Raw genomic sequence first — 19,730 nt, forward strand, 5'->3', positions numbered from 1 at the left:
CTCAAAGTGTTGCCGTTCTATTGCTATTTCTCTCATTTTCATGCCAAAATCTTTCTTTGTATTGTAATTGTGGAGAGATGTTCACGAATCTTTATATTAATCCTAGTCATGGCCTAATTTTCTTTTCAGGTCACATAGCATATGATGAATAAGTTATGATGAAGTTATGAAATAAAATGTGGCCCATGAATTAGTGAATAGTTACATCTAACTTTGTTCCTGTTTCTCATTCCAAAGTCAAGGTTCAAGTAGCCACTGGGTACACTTAACAAAGTCTGGAGTTCTCTGTAAGAGTGAACCTGACTCAGGTTTGTCTCTATTCTTAGCTTAGGTAGACAAGGCTCCTCCTTGTCTCTTTATGGAAATGTGTTACTTTAGCAGTTCAGAGTGTAATGATTCTGGCAATCCTGGAGCATCGACCAAGTCTGAAATGCCCCAACTCCACATAAGTGTACCTGTTAGGCCCTTAGGTGACCAGGAAGCTGTATCAAAGAAAGCAAATTTTGAGCCTTGACCCAGCTTTGTCACCTTGAAGGGGAAAAATAGCCTAAATGTTTAGGATAGCGTTCTGTCCACATCTCTAGAGAATTGTACACATCTTATAAAATCTATACTTATTAAAGTATAATAGAATTTACCAATGGACCTAGTCCTTTGGAAACTAGGGACCTAGAAATATAGTTGACCTTCCTTTGGAGACACATCAACACCCATTTACATGAGTCTCCTTAATTCTAATAGTGAAAAGAAGAACCATTATCAAACAAATTCTCAATATGCAATCTGTTTTTTTTTAAACTTCTAACAATCATTTTTTAAAAGCAAGTTTTGGCACTTAACAAGGCAAGTTTCAGATAACTAGAAAATTCATTTTTGTAGATTATCTTATTCCCTAAAGATATTGTATAAATAAGGCATTACCATACTTAGAATTATTAAAGAGAAAGGAAAGAACACTGAGAGGGCTGAGGAAATAGTCTGAAAAACTCTTAAGGAGAATTAGGGCTTCAGTTTTTGAAATGAGAAAAATGTAATCTGTAGAGTTCCCCTTGAGAAAAGTTGTAAGGAGGCCAATTGGTCATATTTCTAGGTCTATCTATTTCTGGAGTCAATTTGATATGCCCTTTGGGGATCAAACACCTGGGGCTAATGTCAGAGAGTTCTGATGCATGAGTCCTCTATCTTCTGGGAAGCAGTAGGAGACAGGTGCTTCCCCTTCTTAGCTGATAATACAGAGAGATCTGAACCATACTAGTGTTCCAAAGACTTTGGCTCATCCATCATTCCAACCTTAGAACTCCAAACTAGAGCTATCTATAGGAAAAAAACCAGAGGCCACTGAGGTGGTTTCCTGGCTTCTCTATTAGTTACTAGTTTATAGCAAATAGAAAGCACCTTAGTAAATAAAAATGGTACTATAAGAGATGAGGAATCTACTCAAATCCTGTCATAGAAAAGAATAACACTCATTTCTAACATGATCCCTGGTTTCTACACAATACTTTTTCTGAACAGACTAAAGTCTTTTCCCTCCTTTGAAGTTATTCTCCTTTTAATAGTGTTTGGAGCATATGAAGATATGTTAACAAGAGCTTCTAAAGTATATGACACAATATTTAAACAAATTAGATGACAATAGTTAAACAAATTGTTTGTTTAGGCTTTATAAAATTTCATGCTTTTTTGGGTCTACAATCAGTTATTAGCAACACATAAAAATGTTCCAAACTTTCTAAGTTTTGATCACTGGACAAATGTGATAGCCTCTCAGATGTGTACAAATCTTCATAGAAAAGTCCTAAAAATGTCAGGCTTGGACTTATGTATATCCAATGGTCCCCCCCCCCATTCTAGTGAATTAAGATGCACTTTATATTTGAATGGGATGGAATATTACTGTGCCCCAAGTAACAATGAATGTGAACAATAAAAAGAAAAATGAGATTTGTTTGAATTTACACAAAGTAAATTAATTAGAAACAGGAAAACAATATATGAAATTATGACCATAGAAATAAAAAAGAACCAAAAAAATTAACCTGGTTGTATAAATATAATGATCAAGTGTGTTCCCAAAGAAAATATGAGACTTGCCCTTTGTGAAGGGGGAAAAAAGATGTAAAGATGAGGGACTATGGGTAAGGAACATTGTATTTATTGACAGACAGTGGGTGTGATGGCTAGTTTTTCTAATTTCAGTAACATAAATAGAAAGGAATCAGAAAATGAACTCTTTCAAATATATTAAATATAACACAGTAACCAAAGAGAGAGGAAGTTAGGTGACTCAGTGGACCTGAGCTCAAATCTGGCCTCAGACCTTTACTAGCTGTGCAGACTTGGGCAAGTCACTTAACCCTATTTGTCTCAGTTTCCTCATCTGTAAAATGAGTTGGAGAAGGAAATGAAGTATCTTTTTCAAGAAAATCCCCACAAGATTAGCTAGGTGATGAAGTAGGTTGAAGGGCTATCTATGCCTGGAGTCAGGAAGACTCATTTTTCTGAATTCAAATTCAGCCTCATAAACTCATCAGCTGTATGACTCTGAACAAGTCACATAACCCTGGTTGCCTCTATTTCTTCATTTGTAAAATGAAGTATAGAAGAAAATGGTAAATTCTTCTACTACCTTTGCCAAGAAAATCCCTAATGGGAATATGAAGAGTGGGACACTACTGAAAAATGACTGAACAGCAGCAACCTAAGAGAATAAGTTTAAATCATTAACTTAAGGAATAACTTCTTCATTTTTAGGTAGGTACTGACCCAGCTTCTGATAAATAGCAGATTTGTGTTAATATCCAAAAGCAGTGGAAAGAATACAATGAAGTTAGCTACAATCCATCAAAAGAGGCCTTAAAAGGAGGCAACTTAATCCTCAGCTGAAAATTTCAATCATTCCACTTGAAAAAGGCAACACCAAGTGTGAAGAAGGATGAATGAAGTAGATATCTCTAGATGGCTTAGTAGAAATGAAAGCATAGCCACAAAGGGGCAGGCAGTGTTCAGAACCTTTGTTTAAGATCTATAAGGAGGGGCAACTAGGTGGTGCAGTGAATAGAGCACCGGCCCTGGGGTCAGGAGTACCTGAGTTCAAATCCGACCTCAAACACTTAATAATTACCTATGTGTGTGGCCTTGGGCAAGCCACTTAACCCCATTGCCTGGCAACCCCCCCCCAAAAAAAATATATAAGGAGACAATTATTTCATTTCTCCTCAATTCTTTGTCAATCCTTTAACACCACATGCGTCATCTTGTACAACACCTATATTAACAGAATTCCATAAAACTCAGTCTTCTAAAATTTCTTCTGATCCAAAATCTAAATAAAATAAATCTTTTAACAATGAAGATCACAACAATTCTACCTGTGAATAAGAGAAGGCCATTTCAAGTTAAATTACACTAACTTTCTTGAGAGGAAGAACTATTTGGTTAATGTATTTATGTGCTAAGTGCATACTTAGTACAGTGTCTTAGGATTCTAGGCTCACAGATTTAGAACTAGAAGAGATATTAGAGACCATTGAATCTCCCCCATGTGTGTTTATTTATTTTATTCTGAAATTAAGAAATAAAACCATTTCTATAATGTAGTTGAATAGAAAAAAAAGATGATTGTACTTGAAACTATTATGTACAGTTTATAATTGCTTTTAAAAACATAATAGTTGTCATATAACTTTTTTCCTATTTTTCTCCCTGCCCCTTCTTCTGTACTAAAGATAGCTACCAATAGACACAAATATGTATGTATTCATGTGTGTATGTGTATATAAAACCATTCTTTACATACTTCTACTTATCAGTTCTCCCCCTGTTTGCAAATACTGAGGACAGTGAGTCCCAAAGAACTTCAATGATTTGCCTGAGGTCATATAGATAGTGATGGAGCTGGGATTTGAAGTCAGATCATCTGATTTAGGTTAAGAAGATCTTTTAAGTATACCATGCTACAAAGTAAGTACTTAATAAATAAATGGGTGTTGTGTTGAGTTGTAGTACAAAAATATTTTAACTATTTGCACAGAACTATAGTAACAGCACCCAAATCCAGATTGCTCCTCGAAGCTAGGTGATACGATTGTTAAGAGTACCACATTTAGCATCAAGAAATACTCAGTTCAAATAATGCCTCAGACATGTAATAGCTTTATGGTTCTGGACAAGTCACTTATGCTCTGAATATTAGTTTCTTCATTCATAAAATGCTTTTTCTTTCTGGGTTCTACTACCTTGTTACAGTAGTCTCTTAATCCTTGAAGTCTATTCTCCCACTGACTTTCTGACCCTGAAAGTTAGGGTGAGATGTTGCCCCTTCCTCTGAATTATCCTTTGCTGCCAAGACCTCCAATTTAAGGGAAGTTTCCATATCAGCTATGCCTTCATTAATCTCCCAGCTTTACTTCTAACTCTCCAAACTTTTGTCTACTGTGCCTCATTTTGGGGTACCTTCTCCTCACCCTCATTTTTATATGTGTTCTCCCATTAAAATGTAAGTCCCTTGAGGGCAGCAATTATTCTTTTTTATTTTAATTTCATTTTTCCAAATACATGTAAAGATAGTTTTCAACATTCATTCTTTGAAGGATTTTGAGTTCCACATCTTTCTCCCTCTCTTCCTTCTCCCTGAGAGAGCAAGTAATCAGCATAAGGTTATGTATGTACAATCATGTTAAATATATTAGTCATGTTGTAAAAGAAGAATCAGAACAAAAGAGGAAAATATGAGAAAGAAAAAATATTTAACAAATTTTTAAAAGTAAAAATAGTATGCTTTGGTCTGCATTCAGGTTCCATAGTCCTTTCATTGGATTGTGCATGGAATTTTCTATCTTAGGCACTGGAATTTTCTTTGATTGCTGTATTGCTGTAAAGAGCTAAGTCTATTAGTTGATCATTACATAATATTGCTATTAAGGTATACAACAATCTCCTGGTTCTGCAGACTTCACTCAGCATCAGCTCATCTAAGTTTTCACAGGTTTGTCTGAAATCTACCTGCTCACGGTTTCATACAGAATAAAAATTGTACTCCATTACATTCATATACCACTATTTGTTCACCCGTTCTCCAATTGATGGGCATCTCTTCAATTTCTAATTCTTTGCCACTACAAAAAAAAGCTGCTATAGATATACATGTTGGTCCTTTTTCTTTTCTTTTCTTGTCTTATGATCTGGGATACAGAGTTAGCAATCATAGTGCTGGATCAAAGGGTATACACAGTTTTATAACTCTTTGGGCATAGAAGAACTGTTCTTTTTGCTTGAATTTATATTCCCAGTGCTTACCACAGTAGCTGGCATATAGTTAGTTCTTTTTATTTTACTTTATTAAATATTTTATTCATTTATTTTTCCACTACTTGCAATGGTAATTTTCAACAATCTTTTTTGCAAGATTTAAAATTTTACATTTTCTCCTTCCCTTTCCTCCCCCTCTGTCAGACAAAAAGCAATTAATATAAGCTCATATGGTAAGTGCTTAATTAATGCTTGATGACTACCTCTCAGGATTGTTGTTAGACTCAGTGAGATAACATGAAAAATGCTTTGCAAAATTACATGTGCACATGTCTTAACCTTTTTTATTAAAGTGAAAGATTCTAGAGAAGAGGTACATTAGGATACCCTGCCAAAGCCCTAATTCGTAATAAAATGTGCTCAATAATTATTTGTTGAATGAATGAATAAGGTCAATATTCTGATGTCCCCATCATATTGCCCAATAGTATAGAAGAATTGTGACAAATGAGATATACCAAATATCACAGGTCTTTCCAAGCCTTAGATTCACAATGGAAATCAAGGGAACACTGATTTATAGTTTTTCACCAGTGAATATGTACTTTAAGGCTCAAGAAAAGGCATTTTTCCCCTCTATTAAAGATGAGTTTGTAAAACATGCCAAGAATTTAATACTACTGGGCAGTTGGTTTTTGCATGATAGTCTACAATGACTCTCTGTGCCCCTTCCCTGTCAACAGCTGTAAAGTACAGCACATGCCTAAAGGGAAGAGTCTTCCACCTTCAGTGCCATTCTTTCAGCCTGAGTACTGTTTATCTTAAAAACTTACTGCCTCTTGGCATGACTCCAAGGCAAATAGTCCAGTGATTCATGGTCTTTTCCCTTTCAGGTTCTTTTTGAGCAGCACTGCCAAACAGGCTATCCCAATAAAAAACATGTTTTAAAGGGCTAGAACTCCATTCCTCCACCCCTTCTAATAGTCAGAAGTCTCATAAATTTGGGAGCTAAGAAATTGCTCAATTCAAGTTATACTGCCCCAGGTTTCTAATAAACATGATGTCTGAGATGTAAAATGCAGACATGTTATTTACAACCAAAGAAACAATCTTAAATCTCGATTTATGGTTATGCAAAAAATATGATCATTTTTGCTGTATGTGGGGGTAGAGTGAAAGGAGGTTAGGGGGAGGTAGACTGTGTTAGGAGATTGTACCAGAAATAATAAAATCTGGATCAAAATCAGGACAGGCAAATACCTTAGGTTAACCCCCCGCAATCTTTGCTGACCTCTCCTTGTATTTTCCTTATGTACAAATTGAATGAAGGTAACATGATTTTTAAAAATAACTCATATTTCTATTGCACTTTAGAGGTCTTCAGTTTCAGAATCTCTTACTTATACTAGCCATAAGACCCTACGCAAGTCATACAAACTCTCCATGTTCTAGGCAACTCTGTAAGTTTTGAAGAAGTCACCAACCTCCTTAGTAGAGGAAACTTTCTCATCCAGGAAATTCCTACATCAAAGCAATCTTAGGTCCATTCCCTATTCCTATCAGCTATAGGATTGGCAATCCATTCCATCACAACCAATTTGTGAGGCACATAGTGCAGTTATTATTAGACCCATTTTACAAGTGAGTTTCCGAGAAGGCTAAGTGATTTGTCCAGAATCAAACAACTAGTTGAAGTCAGAACTGATGTTCTGTCTCCAAGACTTTTTTCTACCATACTTATTACTGAGATGAGTGGACCTCAGCAGGATGTCACTCCTGTTAGCAGAAGGGATGCAATAAAGCTTCATTTAAATGCTGTTGCCACAGAAAAGAAATAGCAGTTGAACTCCAGAATTTTCCTATTAAAGTAAGAGAAATGCCAAATATATTGCTCAAATGCAATATAACTCAGTCCTTGAGATGACAAAATACTCCTGTAATTTCTACAAGTAATCCAAAGAACTGAACTAAATTCAACCCCCAAAGAGGGGTGGGGATATGTCTTGATGTTTCAACAAAATTAATCATAGGAACCCTAGATTTACCATGTTGATGTTGTTCAAGTAATTTGGTCTTTTGCTTGTTCTTTGAATATTATTTAATTTAATTTTTTCCAATTATATGCAAAGGTATTTTTCAACATTCATCTTTTTGTAAGCTTTTGAGTTTCACATTTTTCTGCCACCATCTTTCCCTTCCCCCTCCCCATGACAGGGAGTAATCTGATATACGTTACACATGTATAAACATACTTAACATAATTTCATATGAGTCATCACTCATTTAGTCTTATCCATTTTTTCAAGACTCTGTGGATCATGTTGTTCTTGAGGTTTTCTTGGCAAAATTTTTGGAATGATTTGTCATTTTCTTCTGCAGTCAATTAAGGCAAACAGAGGTTAAATGACTTGTTCAGGAACACATAACTATAAGTGTCTTAGCTGACATTTGACCTCAGATCTTCCTAATTCCAGGCCCAGAATTCTATAATTTGAGTCATTTAGCTGACTTCTAGGCAAAGAGAGGTTAAGTGACTTTTTCGAGGTTACATAGCTAAGAAGTATCTAAGCTGAATTTGAACTCAGGTCCTCCTGGTTCTAGGCATAGTGCACTATCATCTATGCCATCTAGCTACCATATATATATATGTATAATATATATAACTACATATGCATATCTTTCCTGGACTTGAAGAATTCCAAGTAAACAGACAATGTATGAGATCCCTTGCCACTCTCTGCTGTCTAGTTTGATACTCAACAACAAGCCCCATACAAATGAACTGAACTGATGCAGTTGGACCTCAAATATAATCATGCATTCCACTCTATTTCCACAACTATTGATGCACTTCATTCTTATACTGACAAAGTGAAAAAAAGATTAAGAAAACAAAGTTTACTTAGCTTAAAAAAGAAAAGGCTGCCAATTCATAATAAAACCTTGAAACTTCAGGGACTGTTACTTTAGAAGGTAAGAAGGCTGTGACTGGTTTGGATGTCTTTCACAATCCTAGAACCTCACTTTACCTCATACACACACACACACACACACACACACACACACATATCTGTTTATTGAATTGAATTGAATTGAATTGAACTAAACTAAAATGAATTGAATATCAATTACAATTCACAACACTGATCAAGCTATTTATCCAAGTTGTCTATTTAGCTTAAGAGGTATGAAATCCTTCAGATCAAATTGATTTTAATTTTTAAAATCTCTGTGGATGTTTTATGGTAAAGGTGCTTCTCTCGAGGTTCTTAGTAGCCTAGGGCTCTTTTAATTCTACTTTCTTTCTTCCTTAGGTTTGATTTACTAGTTCATGCCTTTTCTTCCACTTCCCCCCGCTGTTTAATCCATTGTACTATCCCTTTTCTAAATTGAGCTCCTTCAAAATGAAGTGATAGGTTTCCATTTCTCTCCTATTTTTTTTCCTAAATAATCTTCCTTTAAATTTCCTAAAAAAAAATCTTTTCTTTCTAGTAAAAAAAGTGGGGGCAGGGAGAGTTCTGTCTGGGTTGGATGCCAGACCAAAAGTCAGTCTTCCCTACATTTCTACCTGTCTACAATGAATGCTGTGTAAAGGTGTTGACTCAGGCATTGGTCTGTAAGGCAAACCTGATTGTGATTTGTGTAGGATAGCACTTTTGATATAAGGCTATTCCTTTCTATGACCTCTCACACTGAGAGCACCTACAGACCACTGGGATCCTTCAGCGTGGAGAACCAGAGAGTTTTGTGTCCTTGATGCATCATTTAAAATTGGGGTGAACTTTGGCAAATGGCCCATTTCCCAGAGCTTCAGTTTCCTCAGCTGAAAAACAGAGCATATTATTGAATATACATATGAAAGAGGTGAGGTAATGTTGTAGCAAGAATGAGGAATAACAAACGAACCATTTGTTTGATCCATTTGATCTCTCAAGAGAATGAGAAGTTCATTGGCTGCACCCCTCTTTAGAGGATATGGACAAGAGTAGCCCACAATGAAAAATGTGATCTTTGTTCTGGGAAAGAGTAACCACATTAGATGAAATCACAAATCCATGAAAATATTTTTATGTGCTATCTACCTCAGAAGGTAGTTGTAAGGATCAAATAGGATAATGTAAATCAAACATTTTATAATCATAAAACTATGCTAAATGGGAAGGAAGGAAATAAATATCTATTAAGTACCTACTATGTAGCAAACTTTATGCTGACCATTTTATAAATGCATCTCACTTGATAATCACAATAACTCTGAAAGGTTGTTGCTATTATCTTTCCCATTTATAATGAGGAAACTGAGGCAGAAATTAAATGATTTACCAGGTTCATACAGGTATTAAGTGGTCTGAGGTCAAATTTTAACTCAGTACTTCCTAGTTCCAGGTCCAATATTCTATCCACTGTGCCTCCTGGTTTCCTCTAATAGTAGTTACTATGACAACTATGATCAATGATAGACTGGTATAGTGAATAGAGATACAGTCTTGTAAAGATTTGAGTTCAAGCTCAGTCTCTGATACATACTGACTTTTTGCCCCTGAACCAGTGACTTTATATGTCAGTATTGCTAGGTAACTCTCTACCAACTTCAGAAGTTGGAACTGATCATCCCTGGGTCAATGAAGTCACAAACCTAATCAAAACAATTGTGATAATAGAGGCAATGATACTGCTCTGTTGAAAACTAAGAGAAAGCAGCTCTGATGAGTCAGTGATCAAAGTTCCATTGAGCATGGCAAAAAATCTCCCATTAAAGGAGGAAAAGGGATGAATTAATTGCAATTATAAGGATAGAGTTCCTTGGTTCTACCTTCATGGTAAACTGAGTATTATTAGTCTTAGTATTAATTCAATGGATAACTTTTATAGTAGAAGTATGCAGGAAGGTGGGAATAATAACCTTCAAGAAGTGATGTTGTTCTAATCTACAATCCAGCTTCTATTTACCATCCCAAAATATCACCAATATTTTATTCTGAAGCTTCATTCCAGCCTTATAATTCACACATTAAAACTTTCCTCTGCCATTTCCTCCGTTTTGGTCACTCAGATCAAATGACTTCTAGAATCACTTTCATTCCTCTCTAGACTTCTTCTCCTAGAATCACTTTCATTCCTCTCTAGACTTTACTCCAGACTTATTCTACTATACCCTCTGATCCCGATTTTCACCTTCTTTTTATGTGTTGCCTTCCTCCAGTAGAACGTAAGCTCCCTTGGGAAATAAGTCTTTCTACTTATAGTTGTATTCCCAGGAATTGCCACATGGTAAATGTGTACCTTAGGCAACTGGGTGGCTCAGAGGATAAAATGCCAGATTCGTCTTAGTGAGTTCAAATCTGACCTCAGACCCTGGTCAAGTCACCTAACCTATTTTGTCTCAGTTTTCTCATCTGTAAAATTATTTGGAGAAGGAAATGGCAAACCATTCCAGCATCTCTGCCAAGAAAATCCTCAATGGGGTCATGAAGGATTGGACATAACTGAAAAAGGACTGAATAGAGTTTTATAAATTTTTTTAAGTTTAGCATGTTCTAAATGCTAATTAACTAAAGAAAGACATCTGTAGGTTCATAGAGTTCCTGCCACCAGGTGAGGGGGTTTCTCCCTTTACTTCAGATGTATCTCTGTGGGGTGATTCAACTCTTCCATAGAAACCAGCTCTACCAAAGAGAGAGGAAACTAGCTAGCTTGTACACCTGTCAGCTGTTTGTTCTGAGGCAGCATCTCCAACTTTAGGTTTGGGTTACTGGAGCCCATTCTTATTGACTCAGAAGGAGCCAATTATTAAATTTTCAATTTATTATTTACACTTTATAAATAGGCAAATCAAGGACTTTGTTGATTTTTATACTTAAGGGAGATGTTAATATAGCAGATTAAACTTTAAAAGTGTGCCATGTGTACTTTTTTCCTAGAAAGCTAGTTGTTAAACATTTACAAGTTTATCTCTGTCCCAGTTGCAAAAGAAACTTTCCTATCTTGACCTACATACTATTCCCAGAATTTTAGGTTTTACTGTACTGACTTTGCACTTATCTCCTCTACCCCTTTCTAGAGTTTGCTATAGTTCCTGGCCCTTGGAAATTCCATTTTTGGCTCCCTAGGACAGATACCTGATCCCAATTATTTCTCACCAATGCTTGAAATGATCCATCAATGACCTCTTATTCCTTTCTGTCATCTCTCCAGAAGTGTCAATGGTTTTGCATATGGAAGTTCTACTAATTTCTCTCTGTTCTGATTGGTTTCCTTGAAATAAATTTACTAGATGATCAGGTTTATTCTATACTTCCAAGGTGAATGTTCTTTCAGCATCATAATAAATGCTGGCATATAGATTTCATTTCATTAGAGTCCCTGTAGACATTTTAGTAGCTACCATTTGAAACCGTCACCCCCTGGTGACCTATACCAGCTCCTATCAGTTTCCAAGAACAGTATTCCTTATCTGACTGCTGCAAGAACTCTTTTGTACCTGGGAAAGACCACTAAGTTCCCAAACTCAATTTTAAAGCAATCCTCTAATTCTGAGATCATTTGCACAGCTAAGGCTACTGATAGAACCCAGACTTGATGATTGATTATGTCTCCTTAGGATTATTACCTCCATTCAATTATCTAAAAACTCTTTAATATTTCCTCACTGGAGTGCTCTCCCATGTGCATCTTTTTCCCAGAATCTTATAATTTGCAATTTTATAATCTCAAATACACATTACTCTCTCAGTTTGCCATTCATCTCACATTCTTAGGTGAGTAGTCCAGGAACACAGAAAGAAAAGAAATCAGGGTGGTTCAAAATCAAGCAAAAATTTACTTTAAGAAATAAGGAATTTCTGACTAAAAAGATGTATTAATAATTCATATTCTGACTTCCAAAAAAGAAAAGAATTCAATGGTTTCAAAGTTAAAGTCACATATGAAACAGCAATTCAAAATTTAAAAAAATAAAATCAGAATTGAGAGAATAGTTAAAAGAATCAGAAAAATGGATTAAATGGGCACCTCACTTGAATTAATTACTACAATTTCACCCTGAACTTTAGCTTTGAGTTAACTTTGAGTTTACTTAGAGCTAAGGTAAAAAGGAAGATATGCTCGATTATGTAGCTTTTATTGTCTAATAAAAGGAATTAGATATGGTGCAGGTGTGGGAGAGACATACTTCGTCATGGTACTGATCTCTATCAATAGAAATTTATTACATGGATCTTTATGTGAGGGACATTGAGTAACAAAATGGACAATGACCTTGGCAATAGTCTCACAAAATTATATGGACACATTTTTCAAGTAGACATTACTGATATTGACCTTCTATAAAAGCTGAGGAATAAGATTGCATCTTAACATAGTGAAAGCTTTTTCACAGGGACCTAAGATAATATGGTCCCAGTGCATAATTTTGCGATGGTCTAACTTAACATATGGTCAGAGTTTAGACAATCTCTAGGAATAAATAGCCAAATTGTACATTAGGCAGTCTCTCTGAAATATCAGGTATCTTAACCAGGCTCTTTTCAAGTACTGGATCACAGTCCATTTATGGCTGAATTGTTAAGATTTCAGTGGTACATGAATTGCTCGTTGAAATTAACTATTAATTGAAGAAACACCCATATGACTTAGATCAGTGGTTCTCAAATTTTTCTTTTTAATGAGATCTCTTTTAACTTCAAAAATGTCAGAGCCCTCTCTCATTATGCTAAGAGTATAATAGTATTTGTTGATTGAAAAGGATGTGTGACAAAAAACTATGATGTACACAGTAATGCTTTTAAAAATAAAATTTCATATTTTATTCCCAGAAATTTTTTTGTCATTAGACACAAATGAAGCATGGATAATGATAAAATCCCTGAAAGAGAACCCACTATTCATGAGGCATATTTTGTTGGGGCAGTGGAGAGAGGGATGGGCTTACTATCAGGAAGAAGCATCTTCCTGAATTCATATCTGGCCTTACACACTTCCTGACCCTAAGCAAGTAAAATTAACCCTATTTGCCTCAGTTTCCTCATCTTTGAAATGAGCAGAAGAAGGAAATGCAAACCACTCCAGTATCTTTGTCAAGAAAACCCCAAATGGGGTCATGAAGAGTTGGACATGACTGAAAATAACTGAATAACAACAAACAAATATATCAGTGCATGAGAAACATGGATTCAAGAGTCTCTTTACAAAAAGTTCATGAACTACTAGACATCCATAGCTCACAACTTGTGAATCACTACTTTAGATAACAAATAAACAAGAAGCAGAACTGACCTTAGGTTGAGGCCCAGATGAAGTATCATTTCACTTTCATTTGAAGATGAGTTGATAAACAAGTGTCCTCCTGCTCTCCCTTTCTATATAAGATAGAACAAGGGAATTGATTTATTTGTAATGTGATGCATTTAAATTAGTCATTAAGAAGATGGTGCCCAAAGGACTATAAAGCTGTGCCTACCCTTTGACCCTGCAATAGCACTACTAGATGGGTATCCTAGAAATTTTGTAAAAAATGGAAAAGGACCTCTATATACAAAAATATTTGAAATGGCTCTCTTTGTGGTAGCAAAGATTTTGAAATTGAGGGGATGCTGATCAACTGGGAATGCTGAACAAGTTGTGGCATATGATTATAAAGTAATATTTTTTTTGCTTTAAGAAATGATGATCAAAAAAAAAAAGAAATGATGATCAAGATAATCTCCAAAAAATCTGAAAAAAATCATATGCAAATTTATATGCAAAGTGAAATGAGCAGAACTATGTAAACACTTAACACATAATAGCAATATTGTACAATGAGCAACTGTGTATAATTTATTCTCAGCAGTACAAAGATCCAAGCCAATTCTGAAGGATCTATGATGAAAAATGTATCTACCTCCAGAGGAAAAACTGATGGAATCTAAATGCAGATAAGTGCATACTGGGTTTGGGTTTTTTAAATTATTTCCTTTCATTTTCTTTTGTTATTTTTGGTCTGTTTTCTTTCACAACATGACTAATATGTAAATATGTTTTGCATGACTGCACATGTATAATATTTATCAAATTACTTGTCTTCTCAATGAGGTGAGAAAAGAGGAAAGGTAGGAGAATTTGAAACTCAAAATTGTAAAAAAAGTAATTGTTTTTTGCATGTAATTAAGAAAAAAACAAAATTTTAAAAACAGAAAAGAAATAAGGTTAATTATTCCAATTAAGTTGGTAAATATACTAGGATGGATTATTGAAAGAAGATCCCTGGAAGTCTTCTAAAATAGGATAAAGTCTCATTGGTCTTGATTGACCAAGTGATATGGCTCCACTTGAAGCCAAGGAGAAATATTAGATAGGCGGTTGGAAGGAAGGCTTAGTTTCCCCAGCTGAAGACTAAGAAAATTAAACTAGATGACCAAGGATATAAACAAGCAGTTTTCAATTGAAGAAATTAAAGCTATAGTCATATAAAAATGTTCTAAATCATTATTGACTACAGAAATACAAATTAAAACGATTCTGAGGTATCACCTCACAACCTATCAGACTGACTAATATGACAAAAAAAAGGAAAATGATAAATGTTGGTGGGGATGTGCAAAAACTAGAGCACTAATGCATTGTTGGTGTAGTTCTATACTGTGTTGGTGTAGTTCTATACTGATCCAACCATTCTGGAGAGTAATTTGAAGTTATGCACAAAGGACAATACCCTTATTAGGTCTTATACCAAAGAGATCATAAAAAAGGGGGAAAGACATATGTACAAAAATATTTTAAGATTTTTTTGGCAATAACAGAATTAGAAATTGAAGGGGTACTCATTAATTGGGGAATGACTGAACAAATTATGATAGATTACTGTAATTATTCTATAAGAAATCATGAGTAGATAGATTTCAGAAAAAACTGAACTTACATAAACTAATGCTGAGTGAGGTGAACAGAACTAGGAGAACATTGTTCACATTAACAGCAGTATTGTATGAGGATTAGCTATGACAGACTAAGCTCCTCTCAGCAGTTCAATGGATAAAGACAATTCTATAACTCTTTGTGATAGAAAAAGCCATCCACCTCCAGAGGAAAAGCTATGAAGTCTCAATACATCCAAAGGCATACTATTTTCACTTTTTATAATTGGTTTTGGTTTTTTTTCTTTTGTTCTGATTCTTCTTTACAACATGACTAATATGGAAATATGTTAAACATGAGGATACATATAAAATATGATTGTCCTGGAGAGAAGGGAGGCAGAAAACCATGGAACTCAAAATCTTTTTAAAAACCAATAAAACTATCTTTATATGAAATTGGAAAAACTAAAATATAAAAAACCTAGATGACCTATAACATCCCTTCCAATTCCAAATCTATGAACTAATGGACCCAGTAGAAGGAAGGTCTAAGCAAAATTCTTTTGGGGTAGTGATGAATCCAGTCAAAAAAATCTTGATACTTATCTGAGCATCAGTCAGGTATGTTGGTCCAGGCAATATTACAAAACAGAGGAAGAACAAAGGCAACAACACAGGTGTAGAAAATTTAATCAAAGTAAAAGGTAAGCAATAAAGGCAGAGCAGTGTGGTCATTGTAGAGATAGAACAGTAGTGAGGCACAATCAATTGCATTTAGCTGCTTATCAAAGATTACTGTCCAGGTAAGGTAGTATTCCTTCTACTTTGGTCATAGACAATGATACCCTTCCATATTTAAGAGTATTTACATTTTTCTTTGTTATTTACTTTACTGTTTTGATACAGAATTTATGATTTATAGTAGTGATGGAATTGAGATGTATTTGCATATTTGTAGTTACCTAAAATATCCCATACTATACAAGGGGTAAAAGAATTAAGTTGGATCTTCAACATCATTTATATTAAGAACTTAGTTATATAAGATGTTATCTCTAGTGATAAAGTAAATTGAAAATTGGATCAATTTCTAGTATATGCTCTTTTGAAATCAGTCAAGTCTCCCAAGTCCCCCCCTTGAACTTGATAATTTTCACTCAACTTCTTATCAAATAATTTATTTTGGTAAAATATAGAAAGCTGTCTTGATAATTCATATTGCTCATTACTTTCACAAATTATACAACAAAATAATAATAAATACATGAGGCATAATCAAAATTGAATTAAACTTATCAAAATAAATAGTTTATTTATAACACCATTACTTTACTTTTTATTCGTTCATTTTCTGGTTAATTAGAAAAATCCTATATTTCATATAATACCCTATCATCAGGGAGAATCAATAAAATTCAGATATAAAATATTTTTGAATTTAAATTTAGCAAAATATTTTCCCTTATTTGGTTTTTCTAGTGATTCTTGTTACAGAGAAAAACAGTACCTGATACAGTTTGAGAGTTGAAGATATAAATTCTACTGAAAGCTGGCTAGATCATGACAAAGGTAAGTGGTTTCCAACCTGGAGTATGCTGGCAACAACTCATAACTCCAAAAAACCATTTGCTAAATTTTCATTGTGAGCATGTACATCTCAGAAAGCAATAACCACTACAAAACAGGACTTGATTTATTGTTTTGTTAATTGTCTAGATCTAACAAAGTGAAGGGGAAAATGTTAATAATGCAGATTAAACTCTAAAATGTGTCTTGAGTTAAACTTTTACCAGTAGAGCCCTGTTCCTAATTCTTTTCCTGTCCACTTAAATAATTCCAAGATGAAACTAGGATTGTGGAAGACTGTAATTTAATGTTAAGAGTTGGTGATTTCCAATCAAGTTAGAGAAAAATTGACAAGAAATTTTATAAGTTATAAAATGTGATTCTAGTTGAGTCCATACAGAATAACATTCTCTAGTTTCAGTCTATAAAACTAAGTCCACTCAATTTTGCCAACCATATTTACACTATGTAAGTCAATGTTTCAAACTCAAATAGAAACAGAGGTCCACTAAGTCATATGCAAGGATCTTTGGCAAGAGCTTATTGACTTAGTCTCTAAATGTAATGTTATTTATGTTTTATTGTATTTCTATTTGCTAAAAATATTTTCCAATTACATTTTAATCTGGTTCAGCTACACTGGGAGTGTACCTATAATGACATGTTTGACACCTCTGGTATAAGCTACGGAACTAGTGTTTCCACTTAAGAAACTAAAGAGCAGAGTTTAATAACAGATGACTATTTTTCACTCTAATCTGATTTAATCAAAGTCCCATTGGCATCATATATCCTATTAGATTCAGTTGACCACCATTGAAACAAGTTAACCTAGTCAATTCCTAAACTTCTCAATGTTTAAATTTTCCTTAGAGTTCCTATGAAAAATAAGAAATGTGAATGTCTATGGAGGAGTTTTAAAAACTAATATTAAACAAATAATCCCCAATTCTAAGACATTTTCCCATGTGATTAAAATCACAGCTGAAAATAAGATTGACTAGATGGTAATTAAGTTATGCTTCCTATTCTTCTCTCAGATCACCATAGTAGCATGAGGGAAAGTCTAATGCATGGAAATTTGTCCTGATCATCATTTTTGAGGAACATGATGATGCAGCATAAAGCATCAGATGTGAAACAGTAAAATTGAGTCAGTCTCATTTTCCCAGAATCATCCCAAAAATGTTGATGATGATGTGTATCCTTTGTTCTCAAAGGAGATCATAACATCAGGGAGGTAATGCAATGATAAGAACATGAATTGGATTTGAGTGAGGGGCTGCTATGCTGAGTCACCCATTTTACTTTTTCCTCCAGAATCATCAGTATCCAGGAGTCAGATATGAATCAGGACAACTGGGGGTGGCCCTGGATGCAAGGCAATTAGGGTTAAGTGATTTTCCTAAGGTCACACAACTATTAAGTGTCAAATGTCTGGGGTCAAATTTGAACTCCTGTCCTCCTGACTTCAAGGCCACTGCGCCACCTAGCTGCCACCTCCTAATAATATACATACTGTGACAATGGGGTCTAGAGCTTCAGACAATCTTCAGGAAACATAAATGTATAGTCCCTACCTTGAAGGAATTTACATGGTATTCTGGGATTCAACATATTATAAATTAAAGGCAGAGGAAAAAGAAGTTGAAAGGAGGGGTCAGGAAAGGCTTTCCATATTAAGAAGTACACTCACCTGAGTCTTAAATGAAACCAAGGATTCTAAGAAGTAGGGAAAAAAATAGCAGATTATAGACATGGGATGTGGTCTATGAACAGAATTGTGAGATGAAATGCTAGGTTAGGGAAAAATCAAGTGGTGTAATATGACTGGAATAAGAATATTTAGAGGTCAAGAGAATAATGTATATAAAGGGAGACCCAATCAATTTGATAGAATTATGAAATATAGAGCATTGTTTAAAGGGATCTGAGGGATACTTCACTATGGAAGGGGAAGGGAAAAGAAAAATAGAAAAACAAGGGCAGTGCAAACAGAAAGTAGAAGGGATCTAATACTTAGCCTTTAGCTGGCAAAATGTGACCTGTGCCTATTAGGAACTAGACAGTTAGACAGGATTAGTTGGAGATAATAAAAATCTGTTTCTCTTCAGCTGTTACTAGTCCTTCTGCTGACCATTGGCAGGTTCAAGCAAAGTAGAGAAAGATCTCAGAATCTGCATGTCAGGACTGATGGAAATGACTTATCCTAAACTGTCCTACTATTTATATAAACAGCCTGACTATCCTCTTCATATTCTCTTCAGAACTTTAATTTTCCCTTCCAAAAACAGACCAGTGCACTGCTAAGTAGCCTTGAGTTCTGAAGAAGGGAACAGTTGTGCCCATATCCAGTCTGCTCTCCCAGGTACTGAAAATGGCTACCTTGGGGTCAGACATATGTTGAAATTTTGACACATGGAGCAGGAGGGACTTTTTAAAAAAAAATTTATTTTATTTAAGGCAATATGGGGTTAAGTGGCTTGCCCAAGGCCACACAGCTAAGTGTCTGAGGCCAGATTTGAACTCAGGTATTCTGACTCCAGGGCTGGTGCTCTATCCATTGTGCCACCTAGCTACCCCCAGAATTTTCTATTTTCTTTCTAAAATGGCACTTCCCTGGACTCTTGAACTTGGGAAATGTTTAACTGTAGCTTCCTAGAAAATCTCCTTACTTAGACTAGAAGTATAAGTTCTAGAAACCTATGATTTAGAGAATTAAAAGGTCCCTCCTGGGGGCAGCTAGGTGGCAAAGTGAAAAGCATCAGCCATGGAGTCAGGGCTGAGTTCAAATCCATCCCCAGACACTCATCATTGCCTTGAAAAAAAAATTTTAAAAAATAGAAAATTCTTATACAAAGTGCTTCTCCAAGAAAGAAGAGGCCTCTCCATATCATTCCCCAGCATTATCCTACATAAAATGCAAAGCCTAGTAAGTTACTCAAACAAGTCAAGTCCCATGAGAAAAGTATGTTTTCCTTCCAGAGGGGTGCTAAACAGCATCACACTATAAGTCTTAGGGAGAAACTATAGAGGATTCTGTGGGAAGGAAGCAATCATTGGAACCACAAAGGGTTC

The sequence above is a fragment of the Macrotis lagotis genome, chromosome 1, assembly GCF_037893015.1.
Source record: "Macrotis lagotis isolate mMagLag1 chromosome 1, bilby.v1.9.chrom.fasta, whole genome shotgun sequence".
NCBI lineage: Eukaryota > Metazoa > Chordata > Mammalia > Peramelemorphia > Peramelidae > Macrotis > Macrotis lagotis.